General features: G+C 30.1%; 1 protein-coding gene across 9 annotated transcripts in view; it reads left to right on the top strand.

Annotated features, from left to right (window-relative positions):
- LOC124369750 (glutamate-gated chloride channel) overlaps positions 1–18,653 on the top strand; it is a 645,135-nt gene that overhangs the window by 101,382 nt on the left and 525,100 nt on the right. For all 9 annotated transcript variants that reach the window (XM_046827827.1, XM_046827822.1, XM_046827823.1 and 6 more), the window contains exon 3: positions 10,453–10,490. The gene's annotated coding sequence lies outside the window, so the exon portion shown is untranslated. The remainder of the gene's footprint in view (positions 1–10,452; positions 10,491–18,653) is intronic.

Below are 18,653 nucleotides of genomic sequence, written 5' to 3'. Positions count from 1 at the left end.
TATATCTGTATGTGTGTATGTGTATGAATGTATATGTATGTATGTGTGTGTATATATATGTTTGTGATTTTATGTAGTAATTTAATTATTTTTATTTGTTGTGGTAATGTAATGTATTGCATTTATTATTCTAATTATGTATATGTTACTCTGAAAGAGGAATTGCCAAGCCCATCTGCCTTTAATTAATTAGTAATGGCAATCTCAATTCAGCTAAAACTCAGAAGTGCCTATCCATTGCACTTTTATCTACTTTTTTTATGTAATTTTTGTGTGAAAAAATGATTTTAGAAATAAAGATTGTTGAGTTTTATTAGTTACCTATAGATTATCCTCATCTCAGCTGATAAAACGAATTGTGACAAAATTTACCTTTTAGAATATGGTAATTCTTTAAACTCAAGGTTTTGGGTGCTTTTCATTTGGCGTAGGAAATGTTCTCATACTTAAATATTCATCAGTGATTAGTATTTTACAGGAAATATGTGGTTATCTAATACGACAAAAAATTGAACTTGCAGGCACGTATTTCTTACCTTCACTGTTCCTCATTTTTAGTGAATTTTAAGTGAATATTTTGTTCGTGGATCATTTCTGTGGTTACATCTAGTTATTACAAAGTTTTAAACATGGAATGCCTCAGTATGTTTACATCTCTTTCTTTGCATACAACAGGCAGTGACTGTAATTTATAAATCAGTTTCTAAGTACTGTGTAAGAGAAACCATTTGTTTTGATTAATTATTGATTAGGTTTATACGAGGAGGACGAGGGGCCTGGGTTTAATACAATGCAAGAAATAATTTACGTATGACATATATATTGGATAGAAAGCTACAAGTATAGATAAGTGTTTGTTCCTTGTCTTAAGAACAACTTTCTAGAAAACTCGTTCCGTGTATTTTAAATTGATGAATTTAGAATTTAGACAAGAATTACACTGACTAGTGTAAGAATAAACATGTTTCCGTTATCGCAGTACATTTTTATGAAATAAAATAATTATAGTTATAGACTACATGCTTCTTATTGCATGTGACTGAATATAAATATATATTTATTTAGTGAACATATTTTAAACATGTTTAAAATATAACGAAGGGCTTTATTTTTCATATGCTGTTTTATCAATAAAGGACTTATATACGTAAATTAAGTTGCTCTTGAATCTTAATCTAATATAGGGGTACAAATTTTTGATTGAAGTATTTAAAAAACCGTCATTATTAGGTGAACTAAAAGGCCAAGATCAACTTAAATCTGCAAGAATCCACCTTAATTTCGTACCGTGTCCGGGAGCACTAATGGAGGCAGTTGTTCCGCAAAATAAACTCAACCGTATATAATACCACAATGGTATCACAGGACAATCAACCATTACTGGTGTAAGAATGACGGCAGGGGGTGGCGGGGGTGAGGTCGGTCGATACCGGCAGACGTTGCGGCGCCCCAGCCCCCGGCGCCTAGCCCCGCTGTACTCGCCCAGCCCCCAGCCTTGCGCTGACCTCATTCATGCATTGGCAGCGCGCCGAGGCCGCGGGTCCCCCGTCCAGAGCGTCTTGGTCATTCCCCTCGATCGGTCCTTATTGAGTTTATACGATAATTCCTGAAGTATAAATATGTGGAATACTCAAGTAAATACACTTTATCATAAATATGTGATGTTCTTATAATTATGAGGTGTAATTTAATATAGTCGGCAAACAAACGCATACGTAAACTTAATGTTTTACGTGCTTAGTCTAATGTGTTCACAAGGATTACAAAAAGAAACTTTTACACACTTCGAAGGGTTTAAGCATTTGCTTTAGAGGCGGCTGTACTAGTAGCCTAGTCATATTGAACTTAAAGGCATTTGTATCCGTAATATTCATATTTTTAAAGTAAGACATCTCTTTTACTAGATCTACCAGTAATTGCACTGCCAAAATTACAATTGTAATATTTTGAGATTTAACACAATTTCTTTTGTTACGAAAATTCAAAGTTTCTACAGTTGGTTCCGAGTCCGATGGGAGCGTATAGGACAATCTAAAAATGAGGGATTAAAACATTTTAAATAATAGTCCTATTTGAATAAAACTGTTTACCACATAATTTATATTCGGAAATGAAGTCCATTGTGAGTTTACAGTATTTAGTACGATTCATGTTTTAAAACAACACATTTCCTTTAATTGATCTGTATTTAGCTGTAGTTTTGTTTTTAATATTTATTTGAACTGGTATCTTTTGTAGTATAACAGTTAGATAAGAGATTCTAGTAGCCGTTGGTGATAATATTATGTTGTGCTAAGAATAACTGCTGTTTCTTTGTCAGTAGTTTATACACAATGTTGTTATATCGATGTCGCTAGGCTATGTTTTTTGAGCATTGTTTCAAGATTTCCCTATGGCAGATTCCCTGACAGGCAATTTAACAGCCGTTGTTTTACCAATAATTGGTTCTGTCTCTGTACCTTAATACAACGAGATAACGATTTGTATTAGTGTGCAAATCTGTAAATCTGCATCTAGTTGCAAATTCCTCAATTCAAATTAACCGCAAATGCGCAAATGATAATCTTCTGCACTATGGAGATTAAGGATCTTCAATGACATAGGCTACTTCTTACTTAATTATCCTTTTAGAAAATCCAATGCCTGTATTTCAACTTACAGTTTTATCAATACGGTATGTGATTGCAATTACTTTTCATATCCGTGGTCCGTTATCAAATGAAGCATTAAATGACTCAGTTACAATACCGTTGCTTATCACCACGCTCATTCGTGTTAAGAATATAGGACAATATAACCATTATTCCACGAAGCATAACAAAGATAGATAACAAGGAAACAAAGAACTATTAATTTTTAAATCAATCCAAGCCACTAATGATGATGACGTGTTCTACACATTGAATCATACAGCTATCGAGGCCACAGTCTCACTGTGAGTGTTCGTGGATTAAGTTCGTACCTTTAGCACTACGTAAGTATAAATATATAAGCGCAATAATTCAAGTACGCGCCCACTATCAGACTACTGTTTTAGATGATTACTTGTTTACTATGCTTAAATTTTAACATGCTTGTTTGCACTTTAATTTCATATATTTATATGTCCTTTATTAAATATCTAATTAGTGAGAATTTCACGATGAATATAGAATCACAATATTTTGATTGCTTACAATAATGAAATTTTCTGGAATTTTATTCTACAATAAAAATATCAACACTTGTTTTAATAAAACCATTTTTTAGATTACTAAACAACCACATGTTACTACCTGTTTTAATTTCAGATGATAATTGATTGAAACATTTTGGCCCAACCTAAATAATCGACTCCCTAATTTACTTTATATACTTTGAATGTCTCCTGAGTTCAATCAGTAAATATGATCGCTGAGTTATGGTTAGTTCAATTGTTTAATTTATTATCAGGCTCTCTACAGCCTAGGCAGTGATGTGAATAGATCTTGCATAGTTTTAATGCAAAATATAATTTTTATAAAAAAGTTACAGCTTCTTTCCCAGAGGTTAGTCTGTTATTTCGAGTCGGTTGTTGTTTTCCTGTTCAAATTATATCAGCTGAACTGATCAATCTGCAAACCTTTTGTTACAATACCTATTTTGTTGCGTAGTTTAGAAAAATCTGTTTTCATAAATGGAAGACACGTGTTTAACTATACTTAATTTTATTGTTTAAATAATGTGAATATGAATAACCAACACACCAGGAGAAGAGTTTGGGCTTAGGGTGAAATTGATTAAAACATGTTCATATTCACAGTGTTTAAAACAATAAAATTATATATTATGAAACATGTTTAATCAATTAGAATAACGAAGAGCATATGGTTCGATATTAATGTACGTTAGTATTTTAATAAAAATATTGAACATTGAGGGCCTTGTATACAAGATATTATGAGAGTGAATTTAGGTTTACAATGGTAAAACTGTTAGGAAATATTCAAATTAAAGGATAAATATTTAATAAGTGATGATATATTTTATAATAATCTAGGACAACAGAGCTGACCAATAGCAGGGCAGCTTGACAGTCGTTAGAGGATACTCAACAATTTACATCTGTTTCAGTGCTTCGTTATTTTACATGTTAATTATTTTATATGTTACACGATACAGTTCTGATCAGTATTTATGTTATACAATAAAAAAGTATTTGACAATAAACATAAAAAGAAGCAACACATTTCTAGATAACCGTGTATAAATGTAATAATATACACTTGTTAAGTTTATAAAAATGGAAACATTTGATGTTAGAAAGTTAGAAACATTTGAAAGTTAGAAAGAGCATAATCACACAACCAGGTTTTTCTTAAAATCGACGCACACACACACACACACAGATATATATATATATATATATGTGTGTGTGTGTGTATATAGTGTGACTTTCAGCATCTATACGTCAGACGGTGATATAGCTGCTACTTATGTGCCTGAACAGATTTTAAGTGTATCTATCTAGGAAAAGTATCTTTTCATATTTTTTACTTATTTATGCCCTATTATTACGACCTCCAACAGAATTAGTGTGGCAGAGGATTGATTTGTTTATTTCTTAGGAAATATCCTTCTAAATATTTCAATAAAATTCAGGTTCTGTGCTTGTACAGTGCACATTTGCTCCAGGTCCTGGACTATTATTTCAACGGCGAAATGCCAAGACTTGAAAGCAGTTATTAATGTTTGACTCTGCTCCTTAGTTAATGCTGAAATATGCGTGCGTATGTTCTTTGCATTTGTGTTATTTAATTCAGAACTGTATTAGTTACTAATTGAAATGCTTATTTAGTACAACATTCATGAAATACTTTCATCTAGCATTGTAATATAACATTTCCAAATGTTATAGTAAACCTCTAATATTTACGCACTGAATGGCAAGAGATATTGAATGAAAATGTTAATTTTTAAGTAGAAGGAGCTTTTCTGGATCCCATCTTACAAAGCTTTTGAGATGATGTGCAGTCCTACACTTCTGTATGTTTGTTTATAAATCCACCATGCACCTTTAAATACTCTGTAAAATTATATGTTAGTAATTAGTTACGTATTTTTAAACAGGAATGTAATTTAAATTTTAAACATATATTTCATAATACAATCTTACTGAACTGTATATAAACATTAATTTAAAATAGATAATTCTAATTTACTTTATTTTTTAAGGATGAGTTAAGCTATGATACTAATCTCAATACCGACTGAATGTACCGTTCCAGTAAATGTGTTCCATCTGTAATTAATACAAATAGATGTTTAATATAATTGAGTTCACTAACCAAGAGAAAGAGTCGTAAACTCGGAAGTGTAGCAAATAAAAGGCTGGGTCAAGTGTCAATGTCTGTACTTTTATTCTCCGGAGATACGTAACAGTGATGATGTCCTCGGATGATGACCAAAGTTAACCGGCCGCAATGTGCCCAACGTGTCATCTAGACAAATATTACCTTTTCTCCAGGGCACAATGCTTAGTTCTCTGATAGCAAATGAGCAGCTGGTATTTTTCGCTGTTTTTACAAACGATCTCTCAAATGTGACATTTCTATCACAATGGGCAAGATCAAAATAATTGGCGTAGTACTTTATATTTTCATATCCTTACAATCAATAGTTTATATAGAGTTGATAATGATTTAAAGTTTTAATGAGTTTGATTCGAATTTTATTCATATATTTCTTAAACATTAATAAACATAAATTGCATATTAAAAATTTTTGTTGCATTATAGCACGATAATTTAAAGTAATAGTTTAAATTTGTTTTTTCAAGTTTTATAACGATTGCTTCGGATTTAACAATTATTAAAGCTGAAAGTTTTTCATAAAAACTTAGTAAAACTTTAGCTAGAAAATAAGATTTAATTAAGGAATGGTGTTTTAATTGTTTTCATAGAAAAGTTGAAATTACTGCATTTTTATGAAAATATGGCTTTTTTATAGAAGATTTCCATGGTTCGTAAGCCAGATTTATTTTAAACGCATTTGAATATTATAATAGGATTATATATTATAAGTAAGGGCTGTTCAGTGTGTCAGCATAATCGCCTGGCAAGTGAGAGATACGAGGCCGTGTGGAGACAGTACTTTTCGTAATCAATATTTCTTTAAATTAAGTTTTGGTGCTGCCCATTACACAAATGTAATAAATATTTAAATTCATTTGAGAGTTATTTGGTTTCCTAATCGCATGTTAGTTTGCTTATTTAAACACATGTATGACAGAATAGGCCAAATACAAAGTAATGGGTAGACACAATGCAGGGACTCTGTGGTGTAAAGGTCGGCATTCTCGCCCGACAAGTGAGAGATCTGTGTTCGAGCCTCGAGCCGGGTTCACTAATATTTCGGGAAAATGTTTATGTATATATGACATGTTCAATAAGCAAACAAATTAATGGATTTTAAAATTGCTCATTTATTTGTACCGAACATAATAAATGCCTAATACATGCTTAATACCTAACCCTTAAACATAAAATACTAAAAGATTAGCAAGTAAACTAAAAAGTACAGGTTAGAAAATTAAATACATAAAAGCATAAAAAAAATACATATATGCAATAATCTTGCTGCATCAAATTATGTTGTCCTTCTTAACTAGCAAACCTACACTATTTTAGGTTAGTTTCTGGTTGTATGGTAGTTTAAATTTAATTGAACTGGGTAATACAAATTGTATTTGTTCTGTATTATAGAGAATAGACACAGATTAAACTTAGTTAACCGAAAAATAAACCATGCAAGTTTAAAAAGTGTCAATAATTTTAAAATACTAATTCTTTATCAATTGGTCATTTGGATTTAATTATCAACTAAATTAATACGCCAACGCAATTATGTTACAACCTAATATATTAAAAACATCCATTAAGACTATTTCTCTTCTACAAACAAAAAGAAACAGTGCTTACTCCTATATGTGTGTTAGACGGCAATACTAGATTGTGTGAAAAAGATCAGTTAGATATATCAGAGACAATTTGGGATGAGAACAGAGATATACTGTAAAGAAGGGATTCCATATAAACAGCCCAGCATAGAGTTGTCATTTGCCTTTCAAACAACTTTGTTTACACAGCGGACATATGTCTGTAACATCGTGTAAGTATTCAGGAGTATTATGTGAGTATTCGTTTCCTTAAGGGTTTGCTTTCTCGCCACACGCTCAATTTTATGTAAAAATTAATTGTGTGGTTAAATTATGCGAATTTAACCTCATGCTGAGAACTTTAACGAAAATATTATTGATTTATAATTGTTATACAACAAATTAACATAGTTTTGAAGGCGAAATTCCAGTGGTATAAATACACCGGAATTCGTGATGCAAGCACAGTAAAACAAAATGAATTAGAATTAAAAATTCCTACCATTTGCTTGCATCAAAAATAGTATACTATGGTATAAATAAGTTATTATATTGTTATGGCAATACCAAATTTCTTTTCATATATCTCAAAACTCAATACAATATCCTCCGTAATTATATGGAATATAATTGGTGCTCATTGAACAAAGTGAAAATAACTGTCTCAGTTACTCTTATGACTAGTTGTGATTGTTACCTATAACGAATTGGAAATTCTATTATTATAAGCTTATTTATACTGACCTATTAATATGTAAAGTTCAACGTTTTGTTACCAGAAAGGTATTGCGCAACTTTCATGTTGCATGTGTAGGTGTAGAGTCAATCGTCTTGGATTTATAAAAAGGTTTTTTAGAATTACATTCGTAGAACTTTACAACCGTCAATCATGTTGGAGTTTTCTTTCAATAAATGAAGATTGCATGTCAGCACATACTATATTATGTGTATGGCACAGAAAATGTATATGAATTTTAAGATATAGATATCTTATCTCTTATCGTTTGTATATAGATGCGAAAGAGACTACCAGGTTGAATTTCGGGTGTGGTGCCAAGACCAAGTATCAATATGACTTGAATTTGTTTTTATTTACAATGGTTCTTATCAACTAACATTGGAAAATAAATTATAACTATGGTTATATGATTAGTACGAGACTGTATTACACTAGTAGATAAATGAGAAAATGGCCAGTACAAAGTTAAGAGATATGGAAGAACAATTTTGTCTAAACATTAAACCCCACATGGAATAAAGTAAATTTCATTGTTCATGCTTCGTGTCTATGAAGTAAAGGATACATGTTCCACTCAGAGAATCCGTGTAAATGCAGTACATAAGATACAAATTTCCCCGGATATAAGAGGCAAGGAAGCTTTAATGAGTTTTATAAAATCTTGTCAGCTCCTCATTTTCCCATTTTGTAAGGCCTTCCACTAGAGGTAAGTTGATTGTCTCGTAAGCCTCTCGTTAGATTAGCATGCTCGTGGTTTATTTTTCACTTAGAGCTGGGCGAATGTTGCGTTCAACAGACAAAACATCTTTATAAGTGACGCAACAAAAGCATTCCATGAAATGGAGTGAATGTTCGCTGGTTATCCAAAACGGCCAATCTGCCGGTTCAGTTCAGTTGCTGGAAATTGAGAAAGGGTCAAACAAACGATCAATCCAGCGATGAAGTCAAGTGGTCAGACAAAAGATGAGTACTCTTTTGAATGAGTGTCCCCTTTGGTACATTTCAAGAGGAAATACCGAATTTAATAAAGGTTACTAGAAAAACTTTCATTGGATTGAGTTAAAATTAACGTCTATAACAAATTCAAGCATTATTGCACTGGTTGATTATTTGTATAGAACATATATTATTCATCGTTTGTATGATATATTGTGGTGCTACTACTGTTTTTATCATTCCAAAATTTTAAACACAAATTTTTTATTTACAATAGAAATTACAACAATAATCTATCCCTAATTTAGTTTGACAGTACCACTTACGTGTTCAGATTTTAAGATTTATTATGCACGTAAAATGGCAGGTTAAAAATATAATAAACCAAAATCAGATTCTAGTGAGGAAAAATTTTTTGAACTTTTTAATAATAAGAACGTAATTAGTTACAGTTAAACATACGCTAAATATAATTTTGATATTGTACATCATATTTAAACTGGAGTTGTTTATCACAAAACACGGGATCAAGCATATTACATGACTACCCTGTAAATATGCTGAGATATAAGAAAATGTTTCAGTGGATTGTATAATTTCATGAACATTAAAAAATGTAACTCTGCACAATAATATGGGGATGAAAAAGCAAGTTTTTTCAATAATAACTTTATTGTAGTGAACTTTTTAGAGTATTGTTCTTGTTAGGGAGATCCCTACAAGATGGGTGAAACAATGTGTACTATTTTAAATAGAGGAAGGATTTGAGGCATACATTACATTTTTATTGAATAGCATATTTCGGTTTTACCACAAACTTACGTTAAATCTATTTATTTTAAATTGATTCAACATAAATCAAATGTATAATATGGTATGATACAACTTATATCCAATATTAAAAATCTATAATCATCACTGATTTAAAAACATGACTTTTATATCATAATACTAATATAGTTACGTGTTAAGATTTTTATCATCTCCTAGAATAACCATGGTAACATCAGGCGCAATTGAATATACATTAATAATCATAAGTATATGCATACATTATTGATCAGTAAATCATGAATTTATTCGATTTTATTAACCCATGTGTTTTGTCATAACTATGTTTGAAATCTTATGAGTGTTGAATTGAATAACAGTTTTAGTTATAATAACTGAGGTATTAAGTTAAAAATCATGCTCAGAAACATATCTCAATGTATACCGTATGTAAATTACTGCAATAGACTTAAGTTCTTTTCATAGCTATAGAATACAATGATAAAGTAAACCTAATTTTGTGTCAACTACTTTATTTTATTAAAAGCTTTGATTGTATTATTTACACAAAGGAGGTGAATAATTCATACGGACGATGTTTGCTGAGGTCAGGGTTTCAGTTAGTTCTGAGGTCCTACACAAGGGCTGTTCCACGTTATTTTGCTATCGTTGTAATATTTGCTACCCTACTTGTGCCGTACTACAATATATAACATTGGATAAGTGATCTCTTTTATCGCTAATACGGTCAAAGTTATAACACATGGTGGGATGTGTTTGCCACGTTTCCTGTTCTTATATATACATAATATAAAACTAATGTACGTCGTTATATCAGTGTTAAAGCGTTCGAACAATATAACTCACATGTGAAATGAGTAGTTAAGTATAATGACCAAACTTTCCATATCGTTACTAAAAATAAAAGTCTATAAGTAAAAGCGACAATTCGCTCCCTGACTTTTATCTAATTACAGTTTGACTAGTTTACTTTGCAGTGAGCCAGATAATACTATAAAACTCCAATGCGTGTAGCGTTTGTTTTGATGTATTATTTTGTGTATGGAGGTTAACGTCAAATTTAGTTTGCTGACGTCACGTTCTGTTTCAGGCCAAACCATGGAGTCGAGGGCAAACGCCACTTTCCAGGTAACCATCAGTTTTCATCCGTTAGCCAACACTTTATCACCCTGACATACATTAAGTCCTCTCTTGTTTTGCTCCGTGTTTTTCCCCTTTAATCGTATTTCATTGGAAACTTAGTTTGTTGTCAATTACGTAAATACTCTCTCAATTCTTTTTACATGTCGATATAGTTAATACAAGTTAGTTAATACGTTTAGTTCTTTTTTAAATGTTATTATAGATTATGTCAAATATTTGTTTTTTAAATGTACGAGACTTTTAAGTTCCCTACTTAATGGAAAAAATAGAGGTAAAATATTACCGTTACAATAAAAATTATATTATATATTACAATTAAGAAATATGTTAATATGAAAGACTCCTGGTTGTATCTTCCAGATAATATAAACTGTTAAAATTTGGTAAGGTTTAAAAAGATACAATCACCACATATTTCTCCAATTACTTCTTTGTTAGTTCTTTGTTTTAATTTTTGATACCTAAAATATATCAAAAATATTCCAACCGACATTAAGAACAATATTTGACAATAATTAAAGAAGCATTGAGCAGATTTTTTCAGAGAAACTTCTGATATCAAACACAATGGTTCATGGCGTGGTTCACACAATGTAACAATGAAATTTTTACATAATTTATTAAATTCATTTAATAATTTCATTCTGTATTAGATCTTAAATGAAGACTATTTACATCTTAATTATCTGATACTTATAACTTACGAAAGGACTATTCCTTAAGTATGTATTAGTCGTTATATTTGATTTAATCATATCTTGTAATGAAAATGATATTTTTGGATGTTAATGTTTTGTTGATTTACAAAATTATATAAGCACAAGTCATATATAGCCAACAAATAAGCTATTTTGTGTTTAAGCGACTAAAGGAATATTTAATTAATACCACAGGAGCAAGAGTAACTAATTAGAATCCAATAAAAGAAAATCCGAGGTCTTGAGCTCGCTTTTTATCGGCCACTTAAACTTGAGAATGGTTAATGTCAACTGACGTCACCAAAAATCCACTTTGAACATGGCAAAATGTGAATGGAGTAGGGTACAAAGGAAACAAAAGGGGAGAGAGTGAAAATGACATGTACCCGTACTCGCTATGTGTTCTCCCCACTCTCCACTACTACAAAGCGAGTATTAGATCTTGATTTCTTGCCAACCCACAATCTTTAAAATTACTAATTCAGTTGTCTTTGCACGTGATAAGGCAGCAAGTTTACATACTTTATTGTTGATTTATTCATAAATCAATTGTATCATTAATGTTTAATGCAATATACTGCGATACTTTTATTTCATAAAAATGATACAAAATTCTAGCAGATTGTGCTGAACTGTCACAGTGTTAATCGCAGCATAGTAAATTTCATTTTGCTTTAAATACTATTCAATAATAACACCAATCATGGTATAAAAGATCTCAGCATTTCAGGAGAGCTTAAATGATAATTCACCAAGGTTAAATTTATTGCATAGAATAATCGAAATTCTTTCATCATGTGGTTGTCATTCAACTAACTTGCATTAGGTGGAGCAATACATCTCCAAGGAACAAATCCCTAAAAACGTGTAGCCGTATCCTAACTACGCCTTAAAAAATATTAAAAGAACATGTTACAGCTGCCATGGGGCAGATCAAGAAACTCCATAAAGGAATAGCCCCAAATTCAACATGTTCATATACAAAAGCATGGGCATTGACTAAACCTTATTGAATGAGTACCTATGTTGTTGTTTATACCAGTTTCACGTGAGTTCTTTATATTCGCACAATTAAATATAATTTAAAACTCCAAATTTTACATTTATTATTTGTAATGTGCTGAGAAAAGACGTATAGCTAAATACATATTGAAGTAATATTTCTAGATCTTTAAAACTGTGCATATGATTATAGCTTTTAGGTTTATTATTGTGTTTTTGGAAGGAAAGCCTAGGAAAACTCCATAAAAGGCAAATAAAACCCATATGAAATTATGTTGTGTTTAATAAAATCTGCATTAAGTACGACATTAATAGAACTTAGTATAGTATAGTTATGAAGTTATTATTTCTGGAATATATATTAAGGTATTTCAATATTGTCACCTAAAAGGTCTGTCTACAAAATTATTTGGATCTGGATTACTATGTTTGTCAATTAACTTACATCAGATAATTAAAAAAATATTGAATTTTGTGGATTTTGTGTTAATGAGGATTGTGTTATCAACGTTTATAACATATATCTGTGTTACATCTTAAGCCGTCTGAAAAAAATTTAGAGGAAAATTGTCTAATAAAGAAGGGAATTTCATTATTACTATTTTTTTCTAGACATAAAACAGAACATAACTAATTACTTTGTAGCAGTATGCAATATAGTACAAGCAGTGCAATATTTTGTCTTGTGATTAAAGCTACAGTATAAACGGATTTTCAATTTTAGTAACTGACTATTCCAAATTGTAACCATTTTAAGGAAAACATGGCATTGAATATTAAAAATAGAGTATTAGTTATTTCCTGATAAAATCTGAAATTAACAACAATTTTTAATGACTTTAGACGATACATTTTACATAATTAACCTCATTCATGTTTGCTTTTAAGAGTAACTGAACAAAAAGGTAAATCAATTTGATTTCCTAATTAACTAAGGCATTTAATTGCGTGGCTTATTGTCGGTAATTTAATAAATTAAAATCCTGATATATCCGTAGGAAACCTGAACCTCCAATTTCCAGGATCCTTTTGAAATATGAGAATACTCAATACTTGCTTAGTTCAATTGCATTAGCGAGTTACGTTGAATAAATTATGTGGCCCCTCAGTTTTTTAGTACATAAGAAATTCTCAATATATTTTATCTTTACCTGCAGTTTAATATACTAACCCTTTAACGTTATGATGAGTCCAAGTAGTTAATTTTAAAGAATAAATCTAAAATTGGAATGGAATTTATTTTTAAATTGCAGGTGGTTACAATACAAAATTATATTACGGTTATTTTAATTATTTTGCAATATTAATTAGATATTAATATTGTAAGTAATCCGGTAAACGTATGCTCTTTACTTTAGCCAACTTGCCGAAAATACTTTTGTTTAATCTCTTCATTCACAAAAGATCCCCATGTTAAGAAACCTGATACTGTTGCCAATAATTAATAATAAGAGCCGGCTGTAATGAAACGCCCTTTAGTTTTACTTCATAAGAGCAATGATAAATCTCATCTTTAAACAATTCTCTGTGGACGTAGAATTATGGAAGATGTTTTATTTTAAGTATAAATAATAATTATTAACACTCATTTTAGTTACATTTTTAAATTGTATTCCTTTTGAGTTCTTCATTAGAAAAGAAAAAAAATTAACTAACCAATACTTAAATACAAAAAAAAAAAACAGTTTGGATGCACATGAAATATATCTTCCAAATAATAAACAACATAAGGGCGTACAAGTGTTTATGGTTTAATACTGTGTTCTTCTGAGGCTTAAATCAAGATGGCCGCTGGTAGGCTACATCTTGCTCTTACTCTTATTATTACAAACAGATTATACCAATTATACCCAAATAATAATAGGAAACAATATCAAGTTCAAGAGAGTCACAGCACAAAAAAACGCAGCTCAATATAGCAAGAAATATTAATACACTTAATATGTACCAAGAACAAACCGGATTATAAACTAATTAATTAACGATAAAAATATTAATGCCGTGATATAACACAATATAGATGATAAATATAATATTAACTACAAAATAACAACAATAAATATAATAGTACAATAGACATGATAAACATAACAATATTATAATACATATTATATTATTATAATAACAATAACTGTAAAAATAGTAATAACAATAACTCTACAAATGATTAACAGATTCATAGCTAGTGACAACCTAATGATTATTTTAGAACCGTGTTAATTGAAGAAATATGCGATGGATTCTACACATGAAAAGCGGTTCAACAAAATTAAAATGACGAAACAATACCAATAAATTAATAATAACAACAATAACAGCCATCAAAACCTATTGATTCTAAACTATTTCGTAAGAGATTTAATGTTATTTATGAAAGATATTTCATTTTCGTTGAAAAAGTCAACGTCCACCGCAAGTTCACTCCCAGTTCTCAGAAGGCGAGAAAGTCCAGTATAGTAAAAGCAGCTGGTTGGACGGTAGTGTATTATTAGAAGTATTTCTTATTGAAAGGAAAATCTTTTGCAGGTAAACAAGTTTGAATAAAGTAACTATCAACCCAAAAACAAACTGTATACGATCAGAATAATTAACGGGAGCAAATGCGTGATTGAGTTTTGAAGTTTCTAGTGTAAATCATGATTTGCGAGCAAAGGAAAATCAGCAAAAAAGGGCAACAGCAAGAGCAAGTGGCCTGGAGCGTTTTACGGGATTTCTAGCTCCCCACCCGTCTCTGGTTATTGGGTTGCTCTTTGTTGGTAAAGACTCGTCTCTCTCTGTGTTGAGTTGGGTATTGAGATCACGAGTTGGCTTCTAAAATAAATAAAAGAATCAAAGACAATGTCTCCGCTCCAAGAGTCTCTACTTTTTGTACCATTACAAAAAATAGTGTCTGATCTTCGGTTTAAAATCTATTGTTGGTTAGGTGTTTGTATTTGTTCTAATTTATCTTTTCTTTAGAATCAGTGTATCTACATTACTCAACAGTTTACATTAAATGGGCCGAGTTCGATAGTGATATTGTTAAAATACCAGATGTTTTGAATACGTAATAATCGGTTAGTTCGAGTTTTATAAACTGTACTTAAAAGGCAAAATATTTGAATTTTATTTAGATTTAGTACTAATTACCTTTTGTAAAACTACGTATGAATGTTTTTTAAGTTTTTCTACGTTTAGTGTGACTTACTTAGATCCCTAAAAAACCTAACTAAGAAATTTGGCAATTTCTGACTTGTTTCTTTATATGTGTAACTTTAGAAGCTTTACTTAGTTTTCTAAATTTATAAACATTAGAAGTTTTCATACTAAGCAATGTATGCCAAAATGCGACACGAGGCTATGTAATTATATATTATAGTTATAAAAATTTTTATTTTATTTTGTAAATTGTTTTGTTTTTGTTACGCTGACCAGCTACTGGTTTTTGGTCAGTGTATTTCCTAAGAATGTAAATCGTTTTGTATTTGTCTTGTAAATGGTGGAAATAAAGTATTATTATTATTCTTAATTTGAATGTACTTTTAGATTTAAAAAAACTCCAAAGTTGTAAAAAAGGCAGGTGCACACAATGAAAATTATATAAACTATTTTAAATTAAGGTTTTGTTTAAAATACACTCGAGTGAATGATAAAGTTTAGTATGGAAACTGGAAGAAAATTCATTTTCAACTAATTTACATAGGTAATCATCGTTGACCGAAGAAACCAAAATAGGTTATACCTTTTTGAACAGTTATTTAAAACGAGCAGACAATTGAATCATAGGTATTAATCTAATTCAATTGAATAACATATTGAATTCACTATGTTCTTCAATAAAAAAATTTTCTCTAGTACCAATATAGAAAAAGTGGTATGTTTAATAGATCCTCATGAGTGTACTAAATTAAAAGTATTAGTCATTTCTGATCAGGATATATTCTCACACAAATGCTAAATAAATGGATGTTTATAGCAAAGCCAATAATGTATCCCAACTAAAAAAAATCTATATGCATCAAAAAAATATGACATAATGCTATATTATTTTAGTAAATTTAATCATAATTTTAATTATAACATCTCAATTACATATATATACATTGTTGTGCTATGTATAAGTATAAAGTACAATATTATTCATGCTATTTTTAGAAACCAGATTGTTAAGTTGTAAACCAAAATATATGTCCAATTCCAATTCTATTCCATATATTGTAATCGGTGTTTTGACTATTAAATTATTTTGAAGAAGTCCAGCCAACGAACAAATATACTCTTTATTTCCATCCCCTAAAATAAGCTTTATAATATTTAGTTATAAAAAATAAAAATTTACTAACGATTATATAAAGAAGTTACAAACACACTTGAATTCTTGCTAAAAATTGTACATGAACAAAATCCAAGAAAACATATTAATAATGAAAACGGAACTTTTGAAAAATGCAATAATACTCTCAACACAATTCACAAGAAAATTAAAATTTAATTACATTTAAATATTTTATACTGGATAACCATTTTCCAAAACCTTTACCTTATATTATTTTTGTACTTATTGTTTAGAAAAATTTAAATATTTATTCACTTGTGAAGTTGCCTGCCGATGGAATCCTTGATTCTGAAAGGCCTCTAAAATTAAATTAATATTAGAAAGTGTGGTGTTGTAATTCACTAGTGGTATCAAATTTCTGTTTATTTATATGTTTATAATTTACAGATTTCAATGAAGGATTAATCTGGAAAACCAATATTATATGAGTAAAATTGTAGGTGAACTTTAGCTTTATTACAGTAGAAAAGATATTTGATTCTACCCATAAACTGTCTTGGTATTTTCAAATGTAAAATAGTATGATACGGTATGGTTAGCACTTACACGGTGAAATATCGTAAGACTTATTATGAGTTTAAACTCTTACCAAGACAGTTTATGGGTAGAATAAAATATCTTTTCTACATACAACACAAATTTAATAAGTTGCGTGGAGCTGGGCCTTCAGACATCGCGTATGGTTAGCACTTACACGGTGAAATATCGTAAGGCTTATTATGAGTTTAAAATCTTACGATATTTAAATTCGTACGTACATTTTTAGAAATAACTGTTGCTAAAGGAGTATGTTTGTTATAAGTTTGATTACACAAAATATAGCATTTACTGCTAAAATATGCCAATTATAACATTTATTAATATGCCTTTTAAATCCAATACAATGGGAGATCCAATACAACAGTTTTAGATGTTTTGATTTATTCATATTATTATATTTTAGCTATTCAGAAAGAAAACATTGTAAATTTTACAATACTCTTGGGGCTAAAAATCAAATGTCAAAGAACTGTACATATAAAATGCATGACACTTAAAATAGAATACAACACAAATTTAATAAGTTGCGTGCAGCTGGGCCTTCAGACATCGCGTTCCCCATCCCATCCTACACAATTCCTATTATCAACAGTTTCAAATAAAATACACACTATTTATTCATTGCACGCTAATCTTTGCAAAAATCTGAAGCTGTATTGTTAAAAGCACAATAGCATTTTATATATTTGCCACCATTATATTTTATCCAAGTAGAACATTATGTTTAAAGGATTTGAATCTAATCTCTTTCTGTTCCGTAATTTTCTTGACACTTGAAGAAGAGAATATTTATAACATATAACGATGGCAAATGTTTAAAATTCTGTTATCCTTTAAACTGTTATCCTTAGCATTCGTCATTGATAAGTTTTAAACAAATCACTAAGTACGTACTTGATTTTATTTATCGTGACCACACGATCCATTTTTGTTATTTTTTCCTCACTGCAAATTTTTTTGGGGGGACAGCTATACCGCTTCCCCCCAAAACCTAGCTAGGGTTTGAAACCTAGATTAAGACCCCAACTCATGTCACAATTCGAGCATTGCACAAGAATTTTGAACTTCAGGTAGTGCAATCGATGTTCGGTTTAGGGTTTTCTGATTTCAAGATCATTTTTATTTCCGGTTCTTTGACATAGCGTTTCTGAAGATAGAAAAAAAATAAAAAATCCCATTCCACGAGAAGTTTCGGCATTCAAAGTAAAACTTAGAACCGTCTTATAATGAGGCCTAAAGAACAACGGTTGAAGAGAACTATTATCTCATACAGCAAGAGTATGGAAAATGACTGAAGAGAACTATTATCTCTCACAGTAAATTTAAGAAAGACTGCTGAAGATAAGTATTATCTCACACAGTAAGTGCATGAATGATGATTGAAGGGAATTTTTTATTTATAAACACAAGTTGTAATTGTAATTCCTAATTTTTACTAAAAATCTTTAATTTGAGTAAATTGCATTTTAAGGCCATTGCTTTAAAACAATAAACAATTTTTAAATCCCAGAAGCCATAACTCATACATGTATTAAATTCACATTTTTATATTTAGCCATTTTTATTTGGACCTAGCCACAAAACCGTACAAAT

Source organism: Homalodisca vitripennis, chromosome X (genome assembly GCF_021130785.1).
Source record: "Homalodisca vitripennis isolate AUS2020 chromosome X, UT_GWSS_2.1, whole genome shotgun sequence".
Taxonomy (NCBI): Eukaryota; Metazoa; Arthropoda; class Insecta; order Hemiptera; family Cicadellidae; genus Homalodisca; species Homalodisca vitripennis.
This window is presented reverse-complemented; position numbering and strand designations above follow the sequence as displayed.